Source organism: Chiloscyllium plagiosum, unplaced genomic scaffold, assembly GCF_037043375.1.
Source record: "Chiloscyllium plagiosum isolate Xiang-an unplaced genomic scaffold, Cpla_swu_hap1 HiC_scaffold_73, whole genome shotgun sequence".
NCBI classification, from domain to species: Eukaryota; Metazoa; Chordata; class Chondrichthyes; order Orectolobiformes; family Hemiscylliidae; genus Chiloscyllium; species Chiloscyllium plagiosum.
Genome location: NW_028270212.1, coordinates 98,715 through 117,502, shown reverse-complemented (window position 1 = coordinate 117,502; position 18,788 = coordinate 98,715). Strand labels below are relative to the sequence as shown.

The window sequence follows — 18,788 nt, the reverse complement described above, 5'->3', positions numbered from 1 at the left end:
AAAATGAATTCACACAACAAAACTCACAGTCAGTGCAGGATGAATAGTAAAGACAAATATTTATCTTGCACCTAACCTACACGTCTCTGAAAACTAGGGGCAATTTAGCTCCCAGTGCAATGGCAAAGGAGATAGGGGTTAAAGAGTGAATAATAGGTGGGGACAGAGCCGAAAGGAACATTTGGAAAGAAAAAGGACTGGATAGCGATCTGGCTGGGAGAGTGCATAGCTGTTAATGGAGGGAACAGGAACCGGTGTCTGGCAGCATCTCAGTGGATGTGATGGAAATGGTGGCTGATGTACGTTCTGCCGCAAAAAGACCCTGAGCTTCCAGTTGCCTGCCACTTCAACACACGAGCCTGTTCCCTGGCCAGCATCCCTGTCTCATACTTACTGCAATGTTCCAGTGAAGCTTGATACAAACTGGCAGAACACTCCAGAACATACCAAATGGATCCGTATTTCAATTACAGCAATTTCCCCTCCCATGTGGTCAACAATACCCTCCACCGTATCTCCTCTACTTCCCACACCTCCGCCCTTGAACCCAACTCCTTCAACTGCAACAAGGATAGAATCCCCCAAGTCCTCACATTCCACCCAGGTACAACACATCATCCTCCACCATTTCCACCACCTACAATCAGACCCCATCAGAGATATATTTCCCTCCCCAGCCCTTTCAGCATTCCTCAGAGACCATTCTCTCTGTGACTTCCTTGTTAGATCCACGCTCCCCACCAACCCATCCTCCACTCCCAGGCACCTTCGCTCGCCATAGCAAGAGGTGGAAAACCTGTGCCCACACCTTCCCCTCACCTCCATCCAAGACACCAAAGGATCCTTCCACATTCAGCAGAGATAGTTCTTACATTCAAACATCTCACCTATTGAGTCCTTTGCTCTCGATGTGGTCTCCTCTACAGTGGGGAGACAGGACAACAACTTGCGGAATATTTCAGGGAACACTTCTGGGACACGTACCAACCAACCACACTGCCCTGTGGCCGACAACTTCAACAGCCCCTCCCACTCCGCCAAGGACATGCAGATTCTGGGCTGCCTCCATCGCCAAATCGACCCATCCGAAGCCTGGAGGAATAACACCTCATCGTCCGCCTTGGGACCCTTCAACCACACAGCATCAATGTTTCCTCATCTCCCCTCACCCCACCTTATCCTAGCTCCAACTCTCCAACTCGGCACTGGCCTCTTGAACTGACCCACCTGTCCATCTTCCTTCCCCATTATCCACTCCACCCTCTCACCATTACCTCTCATCTGCATCTACCTATTGCCTTCCTAGCTCCCTTCCCCCCCAACCTACACACCCCCTCCTATTTATTTCTCAGCACTCTTTCCCACACCGCACATTCCTGATGAAGGGCATATACCTAAAATGTCGATTCTCCAGCTACTTGGATGCTGCCTGACCTGCTGTGTGTTTCCAGTGCCACATGTTAACGAAGCTGGAAGAAGAAAACCTCATCACCCACTCGGGGACCCTTCAGCCCTTTGGCCTCAATATCAAATTCAATAATTTTAGATCCTGAACTCTCCCACGTCCTAGCATCCTAGCCCCCTACCCCACACACCAGGCCTTGTTATTATATAGCCTGCTATTACACACTGTGATTAGCCACTAACAGTCCCCATAAACAGCTATTCACTCTCCCCCAGCCAGATCGATATACAGTCCTTTGTCCAATTTCTCCTCTCTCTCTCTTTGGGCTCTATTCCCAATCATTTACTCTTTAACCTATACCTTCTGCATATAAACCAACATTTTTGCTCAGTCACATCAGTTCTGAGGAAGGTTCATAGGATCAGAAATGTTAACTATGATTTGTCTTCACAGATGCTGCCAGACCTGCTGAGCTTTTCCAGCACTTTCTGGTTGTTGTTTATCATTTCCATCATCCACAGTTTTTTCTGGTTTTTATTTAGCGGGAGCTTGTAATTCATGTCAAGCAGCCTACATCATGTGTTTATAAACCGCCCCAGTACCCACAAACCCCATTTTTCTCCCAGTCTATGCCACTCCCATCACACTCACTGAGTCCCCCCCCTCACAGTGACACTGCGCCTGCACAGCTCATGGTCACGTGTTGGCCTGCTGGCCACACCCCTCATTCACTTATATTGGCTGGAGGATCACGCCAACTCTCCTATTGGTCTGCAGCTGCTGTCAATCACCTGGGCCCCATTGTGTCATGTTGGTGGGATCCTCCCATAAGTGTTGGAGGCTGAAGGGTGACCTCATTGAGTTTTATAAAACCATGAGGGGCATGAATGGGATAAATAGACAGGTCCAGAACGAGAGGGCATAGGTTTAAGTTGACAGGGAAAATATTTAAAAGGGACCTAAGGGGCAACTTCTGTCAATCAGAGGATGCTGCATGCATGGAATTTTCGGTCAGGACAAGTGGTGGAGCCTGGTACAATTACACCATCTGAAACGCATCTGAATGGGTATATGAATAGGAAGGGTATAGAGGGATATATGCCAAGTGCTGGCAAATAGGACTTGATTAGGTTAAGACATCTGGTCAGCATGGACGGGTTTGACCGAAGGGTCTGTTTCTGTGCAGTACATCTCTATGGCTCGATGGCTCTGCGGTGGGATGAGCTTCATCATTCACAGTGAATGGGGCATTATCACAGAGTATAAGGGCTGGGGGCTATTCAGCCCATTTGAGCTGTACTTTCTCCCTCTGCAGATGCTGCAAATCTGTCCCAACTCCCCTCCCATCTGTCCATAGCCCTCCAAATCTTTCCTTAAAAAGTTGAATTCCAAATTTGTTTTGACAGTAACTGTTGAATCTGCATTCAGCTGTTGTTCAAACTGTTCCAGATGCTCAGAACTGACTCAGTAAAATAATCTTCTCATTTTTACCTTGCATTATTTGCCAGTTACATGAATGCAGTTACTAAAAATTGTGACAAACTTTCTACTTTCCCTCTCTGTCAACTAAATATCCTGGAGACAAATCTGCTCCTGGTCGAAATCACGACAAGGGGAGGTTGAATAGGCTGGGGCTGTTTTCCCTGGAGTGTCGGAGGCTGAGGGGTGACCTCACAGAGGTACATAAAATCATGAGCGGCATGGATAGGATAAAGAAGATAAATAGACAAAGTCTCCTCCCTGGAGTGGGGGCTTCCAGAACTAGAGGGCATAGGTTTAGGGTGGGAGGGGAAAGATATAAAAGAGATCTGAGGGGCAACGTTTACACGCAGAGGGTGGTACGTGTATGGAATGAGTTTTCAGACGAAGTGGTGGAGGCTAGTACAATTGCAACATTTAAAAGGCATCTAGATACGTATATGAATAGGAAAGATTTGGAGGGATATGGGCCGGGTGCTGGAAGGTGGGATAGATTGGGCTGGAATATCTGGTTGGCATGGATGGGTTGGACCGAAGGGACTGTTTCTGTGCTGTATATCTCTGTGATGAATGACCTTTCAGCCATTTTTTTAATCCAAATAGCTAGTTCTCCCCGTATTCTATGATGTTGAACTTGCTAACCAGTCTGTTGTTATGTGGAACATTGTGTCTTCCTGAAGTCCATGTTAACGATGTCCATGCACAAAGCCATGCTGATTCTCCCCAATTATTTGCCTTTCCAATTACATGCAAATCCTGTCCCTTAGAATCCCTTCCAACAACTTGCCTGCCACTGACTTCAGGCTCACCGGTCTATAGTTCTCTGGCTTTTCCTTACCACCTTTCTCAAATAATGGCACACATCTTCCAGCACCTCACCTGTAGTTATTGATGACACAAATATCTCAGGGAGGGGCCCAACAATCACTTCCCTAGCTTCCCACAAATTTCTGGGATACATCTGATCAGGTCCCAGGGATTTATCCACCTTTATCCATTTTAAGACATTCAGGGTATCCTCCTCTGTAACATGGACACTTGCCAAGTTATCGCTATTTATTTGTGCAAATTCTCTAGCTTCCATATCGTTTTTCAGTAAAAACCAATGTGTAATATTCATATAGAATCTTTCCAACCTCCTGCGGTTCCATAGTCAGTCTTGTTGATCTTTGAGGGTCCCTATTCTCTGCCTGGTCACTCTTTGTCCTGAGTGTATTTCTAGAATCTCTTTGGATTCTCCTTAAACCTATTTCCCAAAGCCATCACTTGTCCCCTTTTTGCCCTCCTGGTTTCCCTCAAGTATTCTCCTACTGTCTCTATACTCCTCCAGGGATCCACTCAAACCCAGCTGTCTGTACCTGTCATATCCCTCCTTCATTTTCTTGACCAGAGCCTCAATTTCTCTTGACAGGCAGCATTCTCTACGCCTCCCAGCCTTGCCCTTAACAGGAACATACTGTCTGTGTACTCTCATTGTCTCATTTTTACAGGCCTACGGAGGCAATGGCAGATGTGGACAGAGAATCAATCATTCTCAGTAAAGAGGAAGTGCTGGGAATGGGAACAGCCTAAAGGTAAAAGAGGTGCCTGGCCGTGATGGAATGCATCCCAGGGGCGAAAAGAGATGGCCAGGAAAATAGCAAATGTGTTTATGATAATTCCCGAATATTTGCTGGACTCTGGGACGTATCTGACAGATTGGAAAGCTGCAAATGTGATGCCACTATTTTAAAAAAAAACACCCATTAGTTTAACTTCTGTAGTGGGGAAAATGCTTGAACCTCTCAAGGAAGTAGTAGTGAGTTATCTGGGCAGAAACTATCCCCCATTGAGCAGACACAGCATGGATTCATGAAAGGCAGCTCATGTTTAACGCATTTACTTGAACTATTTGAGGACATCACAAATGCATTGGACAAGGGGGACCCGGTGGATGTGGTGTATCTGGATTTCCAGAAAGTAATCGACAAGTTGCCACATGAAAGGCTGCTGTATAAGATAAAGGCTGCACGGCTTTATGGGTAATGTATTAGCATGGATACAGGATGGGTTAACCAACAAAAAGTAAAGAATGGGGATAAACGGGTGTTTGGATTAGTGTTGGCACTACAACTGTTTACAATTTACACAAATGTTTTGGAGTTGAGGACCAAGTGTACGGTGTCAGAGTTCAGATTTGATACAAAGATGAGGTAGAGCAATGTGTGCAGAGGCCACCGTAAGTCTGCACAGGGATACAGATCGGTTGAGTGAGTGGGTAAGGATCTGGCAGATGGAGGACAATGTTGGGAAATGAGAGGTCATCCATTTTGGTCGGACTAACAGCAAACTGGATGATGAAATGGTGAAAACTTGCAGCATGCTGCTGTGCAGAGGGAGCTGGGTGTCCTTCTGCATGAATCACAGGAAGTTGGTTTGCAGGTGCAGCAGGTAATTAAGGCAGTGAACGGAATATTGTGCTTCCTTGCTAGAGGGATGGTTATGCTGCAGCTGTACAGGCCACACCTGGTACAGGTGTGTACAGGTTTGATCTCCTTACTTCAGCAAGGATGTACTGGCACTGGAGGGGGTGCAGAGGAGGGTCACTAATTTGGGCCTGGAGTTGAGAGGGTTGGTGTATGTGGAGAGATTGAGAAAACTCATTGTAATTTAGAAGAATGGGAGATTGGATGGGGTAAAAAAACAAAATTATGAAGGGAGTAAGTAAGATAGAAGCAGGGAGTTTATTTTCACCAGGGGTGGGTGAAACTAGAGAATGTAGCGTCAAAATAAGGTGGAGCAGATTTAGGACTGAGTTCAGGAGTAACTTCTTCAGCTAAAGGGTTGTGAATCTGTGGAATTCCCTGCTGAGTGAAGCAGTTGAGCTATCAACTTTATTTGCTTTTAAGGCAAAAGGTAGATTTGTGAACAGGAAAGGAATTAAGGGTTATGGTGAGAGAGCAGGAATGTGGAGCTGAGGCCATGAAAAGATCAACCCTGATCTTATTGAATGGCAGAGCAGGTTTGAGGGGTCAGATGAAAGTTTTTGCCTTGTGCCATCAAAATTGACCTTTGAAAAGTTAAGTTTCTAAATTGGACAATCTGGTCTATTATTTTCTGTAACTATTTTAAAATTAATAGAATTATCAGAGAATCCCAACAGTGTGGAATGAGACCATTCGGTCCATCACATCGATACTGACGCTCAGAGCCTCCTAACCTCCCCCTGTAATGTTGCATTTTCCAGGGCCACCCAACCTACACATCCCTGAACACTACGGGCAATTCAGCCTGGATAATCCAATCTACCCTGCACATCTTTGGACTGTGGGAGGAAACCAGAGAACCCGGATGCAATCCACGCAGACAACCGCAATAAGGTGATCAAGCCTTTCTTAATTCCCAGTTCCACCCAAATAACTTCACTGGGCGTACTCCCATGAATATCCTCCCTAAGCACAAACATAATGCTATCCCTGATCAAAAACGCTACTCCCCCCCTCTCTTGACCCCATTTCTATTCTTCCTATAGCATCTATACTCTGAAACATTAAGCTGCCAGTCCTATCCATCCCTGAGCCACGTTTCTGTAATACTCATAATATCCCAGTGCCATGTTCAAAACCATACCCTAAGCCCATCTGCCTTCCCTGTCAGGCCTCTTGCATTGAAATAAATGCAGTGTAACTGCTCAGTCTGACCTCATTCTCTGCTTTGCCCTTGTCTGCCTTGACTATTTGACCTCAGAACTGCACCAGCCTCAGACATACCTCTTTTCTCACTATCTATTTGCAATCACACCCACTCCCTCACTGGTTTAATGCCTCCTGAGTAGCATTAACAAATCTCCCTGCCCAGATATTACACACCTTCCAAATCAGGTACTATCCATCCTTCTTATCAGGTCAACTCTACTCCAGAGGAGATCACAATGATGCAAAAATGTGAATCATTTTCCTCTGCACCAGCTCCTTAGCCACTCATCCAGCACCTCCTCCTCTGTAATATGGACATTTTTCAAGACGTCACCATTTATTTCCCCACATTCTATATCGCCCATGTACTTCTTCACAGTAAACACTGATGCAAAGTATTGTTTCCCTATCTCGCCCATCGCCTGAAGCCCCACACAAAGACTGCCTTGCTGATCTCTATTTTCTCCTAGTTAGCCTTTTGTTCTTAATGTATTTATAAAAGCCCTTTGGATTATCCTTAACCCTATTCGCCAAAGCTATCTCACATCCCCTTTTTGCCTCCTGATTTCCCTCTTAATTATACTCTTACTGCCTTTATACTTGAAGGACTTTTGGATTGGAATAAATGCAAAATACTACATTCTGACAAAACAAACGAGGGTAGGACTTACACTCAATAAAAGTAGGGCCTTGAGTAGTGATATGGGAACGAAGAGACCGAGGGCTTCACTCTTGGAAGTTTGTGTCACATGTAGACAGGGTGGTTAAGAAGGTGCTTAGCACACTTACCTTCATTGTTCAGACCTTTGAGTACAGGAGTTGGGACGTTATGTTGAGAATGTACAGGACGTTGTGGAGGCTTCTTCTGGAATACTCTGTCCAGTTCTGGTTGTGCTGTTATAGGAAGGATATTATTAAATTGGAGCAGGTTCAGGAGAGATTTACCTGCATGTTGCCATGAATGGAGGGATTGTGTTCTAAGGAGAGGCTGGATAGGCTGGGAATTTTTTCCACTGGCGTGCATGAGGTTGAGGGGTGACCTTATTAGAGGTTTATAAAATCAGAAAGAGTGTAGATAAGGTGAATAGCCAGGGGAGAGGGGGATTCAAAACTCGGGTGCATTCATTTTGAGAAGAAATGAGAAAGGTTTGAGAAAAGACATAAGGGTTTTAAAAAATATATATACGTGTGGAATGAATTTCCAGAGGAAGTGGTAGCTGTGAATACAATTACAATATTTAAAATACATTCAGATAAGTACATAAATAGGAAATATTTGGATGGATGTGGACCAAGCGGAGGCACGTACACTTAGTTCAGTTTGCAATTATGGTTGGCATGGACTGGTTGGACCACAGGGTCTGTTTCCTTGCTGTATAACATTATGACTCTAATCCTCACTAACTCTAAATCCCTCCATCCTCAACTCTCCTGATCACTGTCACCTCATCCAGCCTCACAACTCTTCCTTATTTATATAATTCCTCACCAGCCACAGAACGCTCCCTATCTCATGTCCTCCAGTTTCTCAGATCTCTGCTACAAGTGCCTTTCTTTAGTTCCAGCCTTGAGGATGCCCTCATTCACTCTGATTGGTTGGAAGACAAACTGGTACGACCTGGTCCTCTAGTACTGCCCTCTGCCCCCATTGGCCTGCGCTGACATCAATCACACGAGACCCATTGTGAGGTGAGTGGTGGGATCCTCCCTCGCTCTGTCCTGGGATGAGCTTCATCATTCATAGTGAATGGGGCAGTATCACAGAGCACAGGGGCTGGGAGCTATTCAGCCCATTGGGACTGTACTCTCTCCCTCTGGAGATGCTGCACATCTGTCCCAATTCCCTTCCCATTTGCCCATAGCCCCCCCAAATCTTCCCCTAAAAAGTAAAATTCCAAATCTTTTTATGAATAACTGCCGAGTCTGTGTCCAGCTGCCAATCAGACAGTTCCAGATGCTCAGACTTTACTGAATAAAATATTGTTCACATGTTCACATATTGTTTGCCAATTACCTGAAAATAGTTACTAAAATTGTGACATTGTTCACAATTCCCTTCTCTCTGCAAATTAAATATCCTAGACACAAATTTGCAGCTGGTCAAACTCACTGCTTAACCTTCTCAGCTCCACATACAATTATCTGTGCTTCTGCTAGCTCTCTACAAAAGAGGAACACATCTTATTTTCATTTATTCGTGTCACAGAGATGTACAGCACAGAAATAGACCTTTGGTCCAATTTGTCCATGCCAACTAGGAATCCTAAACTAATGGAATCCTATTCCCAGCTATTGATCCGTATCCCTCGAAACCCTTCCTATTCATGTACCCAATCAGATGCCTTTCAAATGTTGTAATTGTATCAGCCTCCACTACTTCATCTAGCAGCTCATCCAATACACACACCACACACAGCTTGAAAACTTTGCTCCTCAGATCCCTTTTAAATCTTTGCTCTCTTGACTTAAGCCCATGTGATCTTGTTTTGGAACCACCTAACCTGGGGGGGAAAGACCCTGGCTGTTCACCTTATCCATACCCCTCATGATTTTACAAATCTACATGAAGTCACCTCTCAATCTTTGACTCTCCAGGGAAATTATCCCCAGCCTCTCCCTGTAGCCCAAATCCTCCAACCCTGGCAAAGTCTTTGTCAATCTTGTCTGAACTCTTTCAAGATTCAGAACATCCTTCCCAGAACAGGGGATTTTGAACTTAAAACAGAATTCCTGAAATGGCTTAATCAATGTCCTGTCCAGCCACAATATGATGTCCCAGCTTCTGTATTCAATGCATCGACCAATAAATATAAGCATACCATACACCACCTTCACTAGTCTGACTATCTGCGACTCTACTTGCAACGAACAATGAATCTGAACTCCATGGTCTCTTTGCTCAGCAACACTCCGAAGGACTTTACCATTAAGTGTATAAATCCTGCCCTGATTTGCCTTTCCAAAATGCAGCACCTCGCATTTGTCGAAATTGAACACCGTCTGCCATTCTTTGCTCCAATGGCCCATCTGATCAAGATCCTGTTGTATTCTGAACTAACCTTCTTCGCTGTCCACGACACCTCCAATTTTGGTGTCTTCTGTAAACCCACTGACTATATCTCATATTTACATCCAAGTCATTTATTTGAGGACCGAATATCCATTCCTGCAGCACACTGCTGCTCACACGCCTCCAGTCCGCAAAGCAACCCTCCATCACCACCCTCTGCCTCCTACCTTCAAGCCAGTTTTGTATCCAAATGGCTCGTTCTCCCAACATTCCATGTTATCTAACCTTGCTAACCAGTCTGCTTTGTGGAACATCGTTCAGTGCCCATATAGACAACGTCCACAGTCTGCCTTCATCAATCATCTTTGTCACATCTTCAAAAAAACTCAATCAAGTTAGAAAGAGAGAATTACTCACACAAAGTCATGTTGACTATCCTTAATCTTTCCTGGTCTTTCCAAATACATATAAATCCTATCCCTCAGAATCCCTTCCAACAATTTGCCTACCACTGACTTCAGGCTGCCTGTTCTCTTGTTCCCTGGCCTTTCCTTACCACCTTTTTAAAATAACAACACCTGTCTTCCAGCACCTCACCTGTCACAAACGATGATATAAATACCTCAGGGAGGGGCACTGCTTTCCTAGCTTTCCACAAATTTCTGGGATACGCCTGATCAGGACCCAGAGATTTATCCACCTTGATGCCATTTAAGACATCCAGTACCACCTCCTCTGTAACATGGACACTTTTCAAGTTATCACTGTTGTTAACTATCAAGTTCTCCAAACTCTCCAGAAAAGAGTAGCATAGTATCTCTCCCACCTCCTGTTGTTCTACAGATGGCCTTCTTGATCTTTAAGAAGTTGTATTCTTTGTCTGTTTTTTCTTTTATCCTTGATATATTTGTAGAATCGCTTTGGATTCTACTTAAACCATTTCCTAGAGATATTTCATGTTCCCTTTTTGCTCATCTGATTTCCCTTGAGTATATTCCTGTAAAAACATGAACCTGTACTCCCAATTCCTCCGCCTCTGCCATATCTGCTTCCAGGAGAAGCAATTCTACTCCAGGACATCCCAGAAAGGATTCCTATTTCAAGGACTGCATTTCCCTCCCACGTGATCAACAATGCCCTCTAATGCATATCCTCCACTTCCTGTACCTCCACCTTCCCCTCACCCCTCCAACCACAATAAGAATATAATCCACCGGTCCTCACCTGCCACCCCACGAATCTCCAGATACAGCGTATTAACCTCTGCAATTTCCGCTACCTACAGTCAGACCCCACCACCAGGGATATATTTCCCTCCCCAGCCCTTCCACAGAGACCATGGGATATTTGGTGCTGATGTGCTGCCCCACTGATACCTCAGTCACTCACCCTGCCCAATGGTCTAGTGATACTATCGCTAGATGGATAATCCAGACACCCAGATAACGTTCTGGGGCCTAGAATTTGGATCCCGTCACAGCAGACAGTGGAATGTGAATTCAATAAAAATTTGGAAGTAAGAATCTATTAAAGACCATGAATCCATTGTTGATTGTTGCAAAAAAAAAACCATGAGATTCACTAATATCCTTCATGGAAGGAATCTGCCATCCTTACCTGGTCTGGCCTGCATGTGACTCCAGACCCACAGCAACGTGGTTGAATCTTAACTGCCCTTGAGGCCCAGCCAGTGACACCCTCATCCTGTGAATGAATTAAAAAAGGTCAAGTCTTGTATACAATCATACTATTCTTACAGATAAGTGATCTGTTGGTAATTTGCTTCTCAATTCCCGGCTGACTATTTATTTCTCAGTTCCACCTGTACAACTTGCCTGGATGTACTTCCAGGAATATCCTCCTGAAGCCCAGCCATAATGTTATCCCTCATCAAAACCACCTCACCCCCCTGCTCTGTTGCCCCCTTTCTATCCTTGCTATAGCATCTATACCTTGGAACATTAGGAATTGTTAGGACCAGTAGCTTAAGTCATACCTCTGTAATTGCTGTAATATCCCAGTGCCATTTTCAAAACCATACCCTGAACTCCTCTGCCTGACCTATCGGGCCTCCTGCATTGAAATAAATGCAGTGTAACTGCTCAGTCCTACCTCATTCTGTGCCTTGCCCTTGCCTGCCTTGACTGTTTGACGCCTGAACTATACCAGCCTCAGACTTGGCTCTTTCCTCACTCTTTTGAGTTTACCTCCATTCCTTCACTGGTTTAATGCCTCCTGAATAGCACTAGCAACTCTTCCCTTTCAGTGCAGGTACAATCCATCCTTCTGATGGAGGTCAATTCTACCCCACAAGAGATTCGAATGATCCAACAATGTGAACTCTTCTATTCCTATGTCATTGATACCAATAAACAACAGCCTCCCCTCAAAATGGTTACTCTCCCCTTGAAGAATATTCTCTCCCTCTCTGAGACATTCTTATACAAAAATTACACATTCGAATAATAAACCTTACACTCATTACATCATTATAAAAAGATTACATAACACATGATGGTTTGGGGAGACCTTTTGAGAGAATGTGATGATTCAAAGGAGAATTTTTAAGCAGCAAAAGGGATTGATCTGGAATGCAATACTCACAATGCGAATATCCAGGTCCTGATGTACTGAGTAATTCAGAGTTTGGCAGAACATTTACTGAGATTACCATCTGAATGTCCACCTGTAATATCCTGTAATACAAGTTTATAAAATCTGTCACTCTCAGTTCAAGTTAGAAACCCACACCATCCCCTCCTCCTGGCGCAGGATTACTGTACATAGTTACAACAGGTCATCAAGAAGGGGAATGGAATGTTTTGTTTAGAGGGTTTTCAGTATGAGAGATGGGAGTATATACCTGAGAGTAACATGAGGAAGTGGTGGTGAGACCACCATATCTGGAGTAAAGTGAGCAGTTTTGGTCCCTTTAGATACGGAAATGTGTCACTTTATTGGAGGCATTTCAGGAAAGATTCACGAGTAGAAAGTCCGGACTGCAGATGCTGGAGATCAGAGCTGAAAAATGTGTTGCAGGAAAAGCGCAGCAGGTCAGGCAGCATCCAAGCAGAAGGAGAATCAACGTTTTGGGCATAAGCTGAAGAAGGGCTTATGCCCGAAACATTGATTCTCCTGCTCCTTGGATGCTGCCTGACCTGCTGTGCTTTTCCAGCAACACATTTTTCAGCAGGGAAGATTCACTGGGATGATCCCTGGTTTGGATGGATTATCTTTTAAATAAAGGCTGAACAGGTTGGGACTCTACTCACTGGATTTTGGAGAAAGAGAGGTGATCTCATTGAGACAGATGGGATTCTTAAGGGGTTTGACAGGATAAATACTGAGTGGATGTTTCCGAGTGTTAATACTGAAAAGGGAGTCTGGAAACAGATTCTGGGTCAGTCGCGGAATCAAGGGTTCTGCTTCAGATTCGTCAAGTTTAAGGCGACACAGAGGCGGGTAAGGGGTTTCAGTCGCAATGGAGCTGGGGTGAGGTGGAGACAAACAATGTTTAAGAGATTGGAATTCCCTGGTGTTTGGGATTGTGCAGATGTCTGATCAGAAGGTCACCTTGGGGTCAAATATAACAGCAATATTGTGAAGAACATATTTCTGCCTCAGACAGTTACCAGGGAGAGGGAGAGGCTCAGCAGTAAGAGAAAGGAATTTGGAATAACAACTGAAGGCAATGGGTTTAACCGTGACAATGTTTCACTGGAGGAAACTGCAGCTAATCGAGTAGTGGGAATGTGATAAGCAGTTTGGTAACTGAGTAACAGTGGAGTAATGGAGAGGGATGATGGGGAGGGAGAGCTGGGCAGTGTCAGTGTACATGTGAAACCTAACATGGTGCTTTTTCACAATGTCAACTCCTGGCAGTATGTAGGTGAGATAGAGGAGAGAGCAAGGATAGATACTGGAGGGACACCAAATGCAAGGAATTCAGAAAGGAAAGAGAGAGTGGAAATGGAGCAGGATTTTCCAAAAACCGTGAGGTCAAAAGGAGGTTTTTCAAAGAAGGGGAGAGAAGGGCATAACCAGAAAAGACAGACCGACAGAACAAGATCTGTGAATCGGTGAGGAGGAGGAGGAGACAGAGTGTTGGAAAGTCTGTGATTTAGAGAGCGTTGGGTAAATTGTTAAGATGAGCTCTGATAAGGCTTAACAAGAGACTGGAGAAAGATGTAGGTTTAGGACAAAAACCAGGAACACCACGTGAGGCAGTTTGGCTCAGTGGGCTAGTGGGAGGGAGGGAAGCAGCAGATCGGATTATCTCAGTCTTAGTGACAGAGAAACTCCATGTGCCCCTCACTCGTTGTTGGAGGGGAGGATGGAGGAGACAGGATGATGGACAGTGTTTTACAAGAAACAAATCCAGGGTTAGTGATATTTAAAATGAGTGAACAAACCTGATGTATTTAGCTTTTATCCAGAATATTAAAACAAACGACTGAAGTCCTGGTTCGAATCCCGTCTTGGCAGATGGTAGAATCTGAATTCACGAGAAATAACTGGAATTAGGAATCTCCTGATCTCCATGGAATCATTGTCAATGGTGAAAAAAATCCTGCCAACCTGACAGCAGCCCATCCAGCTATTCATTGTACTAATCACTGCCAAGTCTCAACACAGGAATGAAACTGAATGGACCATGTGGCATCTAACAAGGCACCAGAAATTGCAATCACAGAATCAGCCCTCTCAATGCTGCAACGTCCTCCTCACTAACATCTAGTTTTTGGTGCCAAAACGTGGAGAGCTGTACCTCAGACTAGTCAAGAAGCAGCCTGACATAGTCATATTCACGGAATCATCCCTTACAGACAATGACCAGACACCACCATCACCATCCTAGATATCAAGAGTGTGGTGCTGAAAAAGCACAACAGGTCAGGCAGCATCAGAGGAGCAGGAGAATCGACGTTTTGAGCCTCAGCCCTTCATCAGCCTGACCTGCTGCGCTTTTCCAGCACCAGACTCTTGACTCTGACCTCCGCATTTGCAGTCTTCAATTTCTCCTAAAATCTCTGGATATGTCCTGTCCCACCGGCAGGACAGACCAGACAGAGGTGGTGGCACAGTGGTGTACAGACAGGGAGGATTCGCCCTGGGAGTCTCATGGCTCCTGCTGATTACCACGTACTGTCCTCCCTTGGCTGATGAATCAGTTCTCCTTCGTGTTGAACAACATTTGGAGGAAGCACTGAGGCAATAAAATGGTGTCAAACGTACTCTGGGTACAGGATTTCAATGTCCACAATCGAGACTAGCTCTGCAACAGAATTACTGACTGAGCTGGCCAGGTCCTAAAGGACATAGCTGCTCAACTGAGTCTGCAGCAGGTGGTGAGGGAACCAACAAGAGGGAAAAAAACATACTTGATCTCATTGTTATGAATTGACCAGCTGCAGATACGTCTGGCCATGACAGTATCGGTAAGAACGACCATCACATGTTCCTTTTGGAGACAATGCCTTGCCTTAAAGTTGAGAAAACCTCCACTGTGTTGAGTGGCACCATCACCGTTCTAAATGAGACAGACTTCAAAGAGATGTAGGATCTCAAACAGGGTATCTATGAGGTACTGTGGGACATCAACAGCAGCAGAACTGTACTCCAGCACAATCTGTAATCTCATGGGGTTGTAAATCCCGCACTCACCCATCACAATGGACAGTAAAGGAGGGCATGCCATGAGCAGCACCAGGCAGACCGAAAAATGAAGTGCTAATCTGGTGAAGCTATCAAACAGAATTACCTGCATATCAAACAGCATCAGCAGCAAGCAACAGAGCTAAGTGATCCAACATCCAATGGAACAGATCGGAGCTCTGCAGTTCTGCCACATCCAGTTGTGAACGGTGATGGACAATTAAACAACTCACTGATGGAAGCATCACAGATATCCCCACCTTTACTGATGGAGGGGCCTCACACATCCATTCACCAGATAAGATGACAGCATTTGCAGCAATCTGCATCCAGAAGTGCAAAGTGGGATGATCCATCTCAGCCTTCTCCAGTGGTTTCCAACATCACAGATGTGAGTTTTAAGCCAGTTCGATTCAGTTTGAATAACATCAAGAAATGGTTAAGTCGTGCAAAGGTTACAGGCCCTGCCAATATTCTGGCAATAATACTGATGGCTTGTGCTCCAGAACTTGCCACCAACCGAGCCACGTACCGCTCCAGCACTGGCATCTACCAAAAATGCGAAACATTGCCCAGGGATGTTCAACACAAAAACACAGGGCAATCCAACCCAGGCAATTTCCATCTATCAGTCCACACTCGATCAGCAGTAAAGTGATGGAAGTAGTCATCAACAGGGCTACCAAGCAGCAGCTGCTCAACAACAGCCAGCTGAGCGACACTCACTTTAGGCTCCACCAGGGCCACTCAGCTCCCGATTGTGTCACCGCCTGATTCACAACCTGACAACCAGCTGAATCCCAGAGGTGAGGTGAGGGTGATAGCTCAGTCCCACTCCAAGATCACTATTTCTAGCTGATTTCACCCTTGTCTCAGCTCATATACTTTCATCCACATTGTGTTATCTCTAGACTTCATTATCCAAACTCACTCCCTGGCCAGCTTCCCACATTCAACCTCCCTTTAATCTCAAGAACATCTAAATATCTGCTTGTTGATTCATCAAAAGTCTCCTATTCATAAGCAACAACATAGAGTCATAGAGATGTACAGCATGGAAACAGACCCTTCGGTCCAACCCGTCCATGCCAACCAGATATCCCAACCCAATCTAGTCTCACCTGCCAGCATGTGGCCAATATCCCTCAATTTAAATTTCTCACACTTGATTTAATTCCTGGCTGTGATAATCCCTAGCCTCCTGCACCACACACCCTTTGAGACCTCGACAACCCATTTTCTTTGAGACTCCCAACCATTTGTTAATTCATTACTTCATCTGTGTGGCTGTTTCTACAGTTGCTGAAGCAGCATGGTCTGAAATTCGCAGCCAAAATCTCACAGGTCTGCTTTCCACCTTTAAGACATCCCTCAAAACCTGCTTTTAGTCACCTGACCTAATATCTCCATCTCTGGCCTTATGTCTAAAGTTCTCAATAGTATTTTTGTGAAATTATAAGCATGATAATAAAAATACAAACTGTTGTTGTTTTGACATTATTTTCAAATCATCACTGTTGCTGTAATGAATACTCTGTAATGTCTCTTACACAACCACCTTGTGGGAGCACCTTCACCACACAAACTGCAGCTGTACAAGAAAGTCAAACATCACCCTTTCCCCAGGCAACAGGGTTTTGGCATTAATCACTGGTATCTGTGGAAGGAGAAACACAGTTGATGTTTCATGGAGTGCAAAATGGATTTACAGGGAATGAAAATGGTGCAGAATTTGATAATCAGAAATGGAAGGAAAATACATTTGCTTATTGGAGAAAAGAATTCTTGACTGTCAAAAATATTCAAGAAAAAAGTAATCTGATATTAGAGCAGCACATGGTCAGGGGCTGGGCCACAGTGAAAAACTCATTTGCAAAGGTCTATAAAAGTAATAATACAGTAGTAAACAGACCAAAAATACACCCATGGTTCGAGACTGAGGAAGCTAGATATTGACAAAGTGGTGATGAGGGAGCCCAGAGGAGAATCAGAGCAGTATGGGCTGCTGAGATCACAAAGACTCTATACCAGAGAAAGGCTGCACATGCGCCAGGCTGCACCTTGCCCCCTACAAAGATGGCGGCTCCGCACGTGTCCAGTGAATCGTTATCCCGAATAAAGATGGCGGCGCTCACTCAGGCCTGCAGCCGCGCTGAGGCAATTCCCCATTTACTGCAAACACGGGACTGGGACGTTCAAATTTGTATTTTCCGATGCGCACAATTTGTTTGTAAAACCTCTCCGCTCATATCAACACAGTTTTTCTCCCGTTTCCCTGTTTATTTCTTTCCTTACCGGATCCTTTCTCTCCACAACTTCCCGAGCATTCATTACAGCGACTCTGCGCCGCGCGCGAGGGTGATCACATGGTTTAGTTTAGCTCCGCCCTTCATTCACGTTGATTGGTTGGAGGACTAACATCCCGCTCGGTCCTCCAGCTCCGCCCACCGACCTTTCATTGGTCCGGTGCTGACATCAATCACCCGGGTTTCGCCTCGTTGACTCGAGTATGCGCAATGTGTCCTGCTTTAGCTGATATGTTGGGTCATGTGATGGGAGAGTTTACTGAGGGGAAGGATTCCCTTTGTGTGAGCTCTGCAGGAGATTTCCTTTATTCATGGAGGGAATTGCCTTCCTACTCATGACTGTATAGCTGTGATTGATGAATCAATGCCATCTGAATCAGTACATAAACACCACTTTTTCACATCTGAGATCTTTAGCACATTGTATCACGCTCTTCTTTGGAAACAAAAAAAAACATGAAACAGAGCCTCAAGGAATCGGAGCAGGAGTAGGACATTCATCCCCTCCAGCTTGTTCCCCCATTCTATCAGATCATGGCTGGGCCAACCCAGACCTCAACACCTCTTTTGTGCTTGATCCGCATAGCCCTCAACTGCTCAATGTTTCAAAAATCTATCTGCCCTCTTTTAAAATAATTTGTGATTGAATCATAGATTCCCTACTGTGTAGAAACAAACAGGCCCTTCAGCCCAACAAGCCAGAATAACCCACCGAAGAGTAACCCAACCATTCCCCTCCCACATTTAACTTTCACAATTGTTTGGGCGAGAAAATTCTACCCATTCACTGAGAGAAAAAATTCTTTACTTTTTCTAAAATGTATGTTCCCTTAGTAATATCCCCTGGTTTGAGACTTCACTGGTGCTCGAAGATCTAGTCAACATCTACCCTGTCAAGCTCCTCAGAATCTTGTTTCCATAAGATCACCCCTGCTCATCTATTCTTGCTAGGTCAACCCTTTTGTCCTCAAAGCAGCTAAGTGAATCTTTTTTGAATGGTCTCCGATGTTACTTTATCCTTTATTAAATATGGGAGCTAACATTGTATACAGTACTCCAAGTGAGGACTCAGCAACAGCCAGTGTGGTTAACCAATCCTCAGTCCATGCTAATACATTACCCCGATACCATGAGCTCCTAAATTGAGCAATTAACTTTTATGTAGCACCTTATCATTTACATTTTTAAAATCCAAATACGGAACATCATTGGATTGCCCTTTGTCAGCCCTGCTTGTTATCTCCTCAATGAACTGTCGT

General features: G+C 44.8%; 1 long non-coding RNA gene across 2 annotated transcripts in view; it reads right to left on the bottom strand.

Moving 5' to 3' along the window:
- LOC148134108 (uncharacterized) overlaps window positions 1-17,537 on the bottom strand; it is a 28,097-nt gene extending 10,560 nt beyond the window's left edge. Inside the window, exons 1-5 of one of the 2 annotated variants that reach the window (XR_015755913.1) lie at window positions 17,136-17,150; window positions 16,774-16,880; window positions 13,981-14,063; window positions 12,173-12,264; window positions 11,186-11,272 (exon numbers count right to left, since the gene is read on the bottom strand). This is a non-coding gene — a long non-coding RNA (uncharacterized LOC148134108). Of the gene's footprint in view, window positions 1-11,185; window positions 11,273-12,172; window positions 12,265-13,980; window positions 14,064-16,773; window positions 16,881-17,135; window positions 17,151-17,518 lie in introns of those variants that run through there. The other variant, XR_015755914.1, reaches the window with a different exon arrangement.
- Between the last annotated feature and the right edge of the window lie 1,251 nt (window positions 17,538-18,788).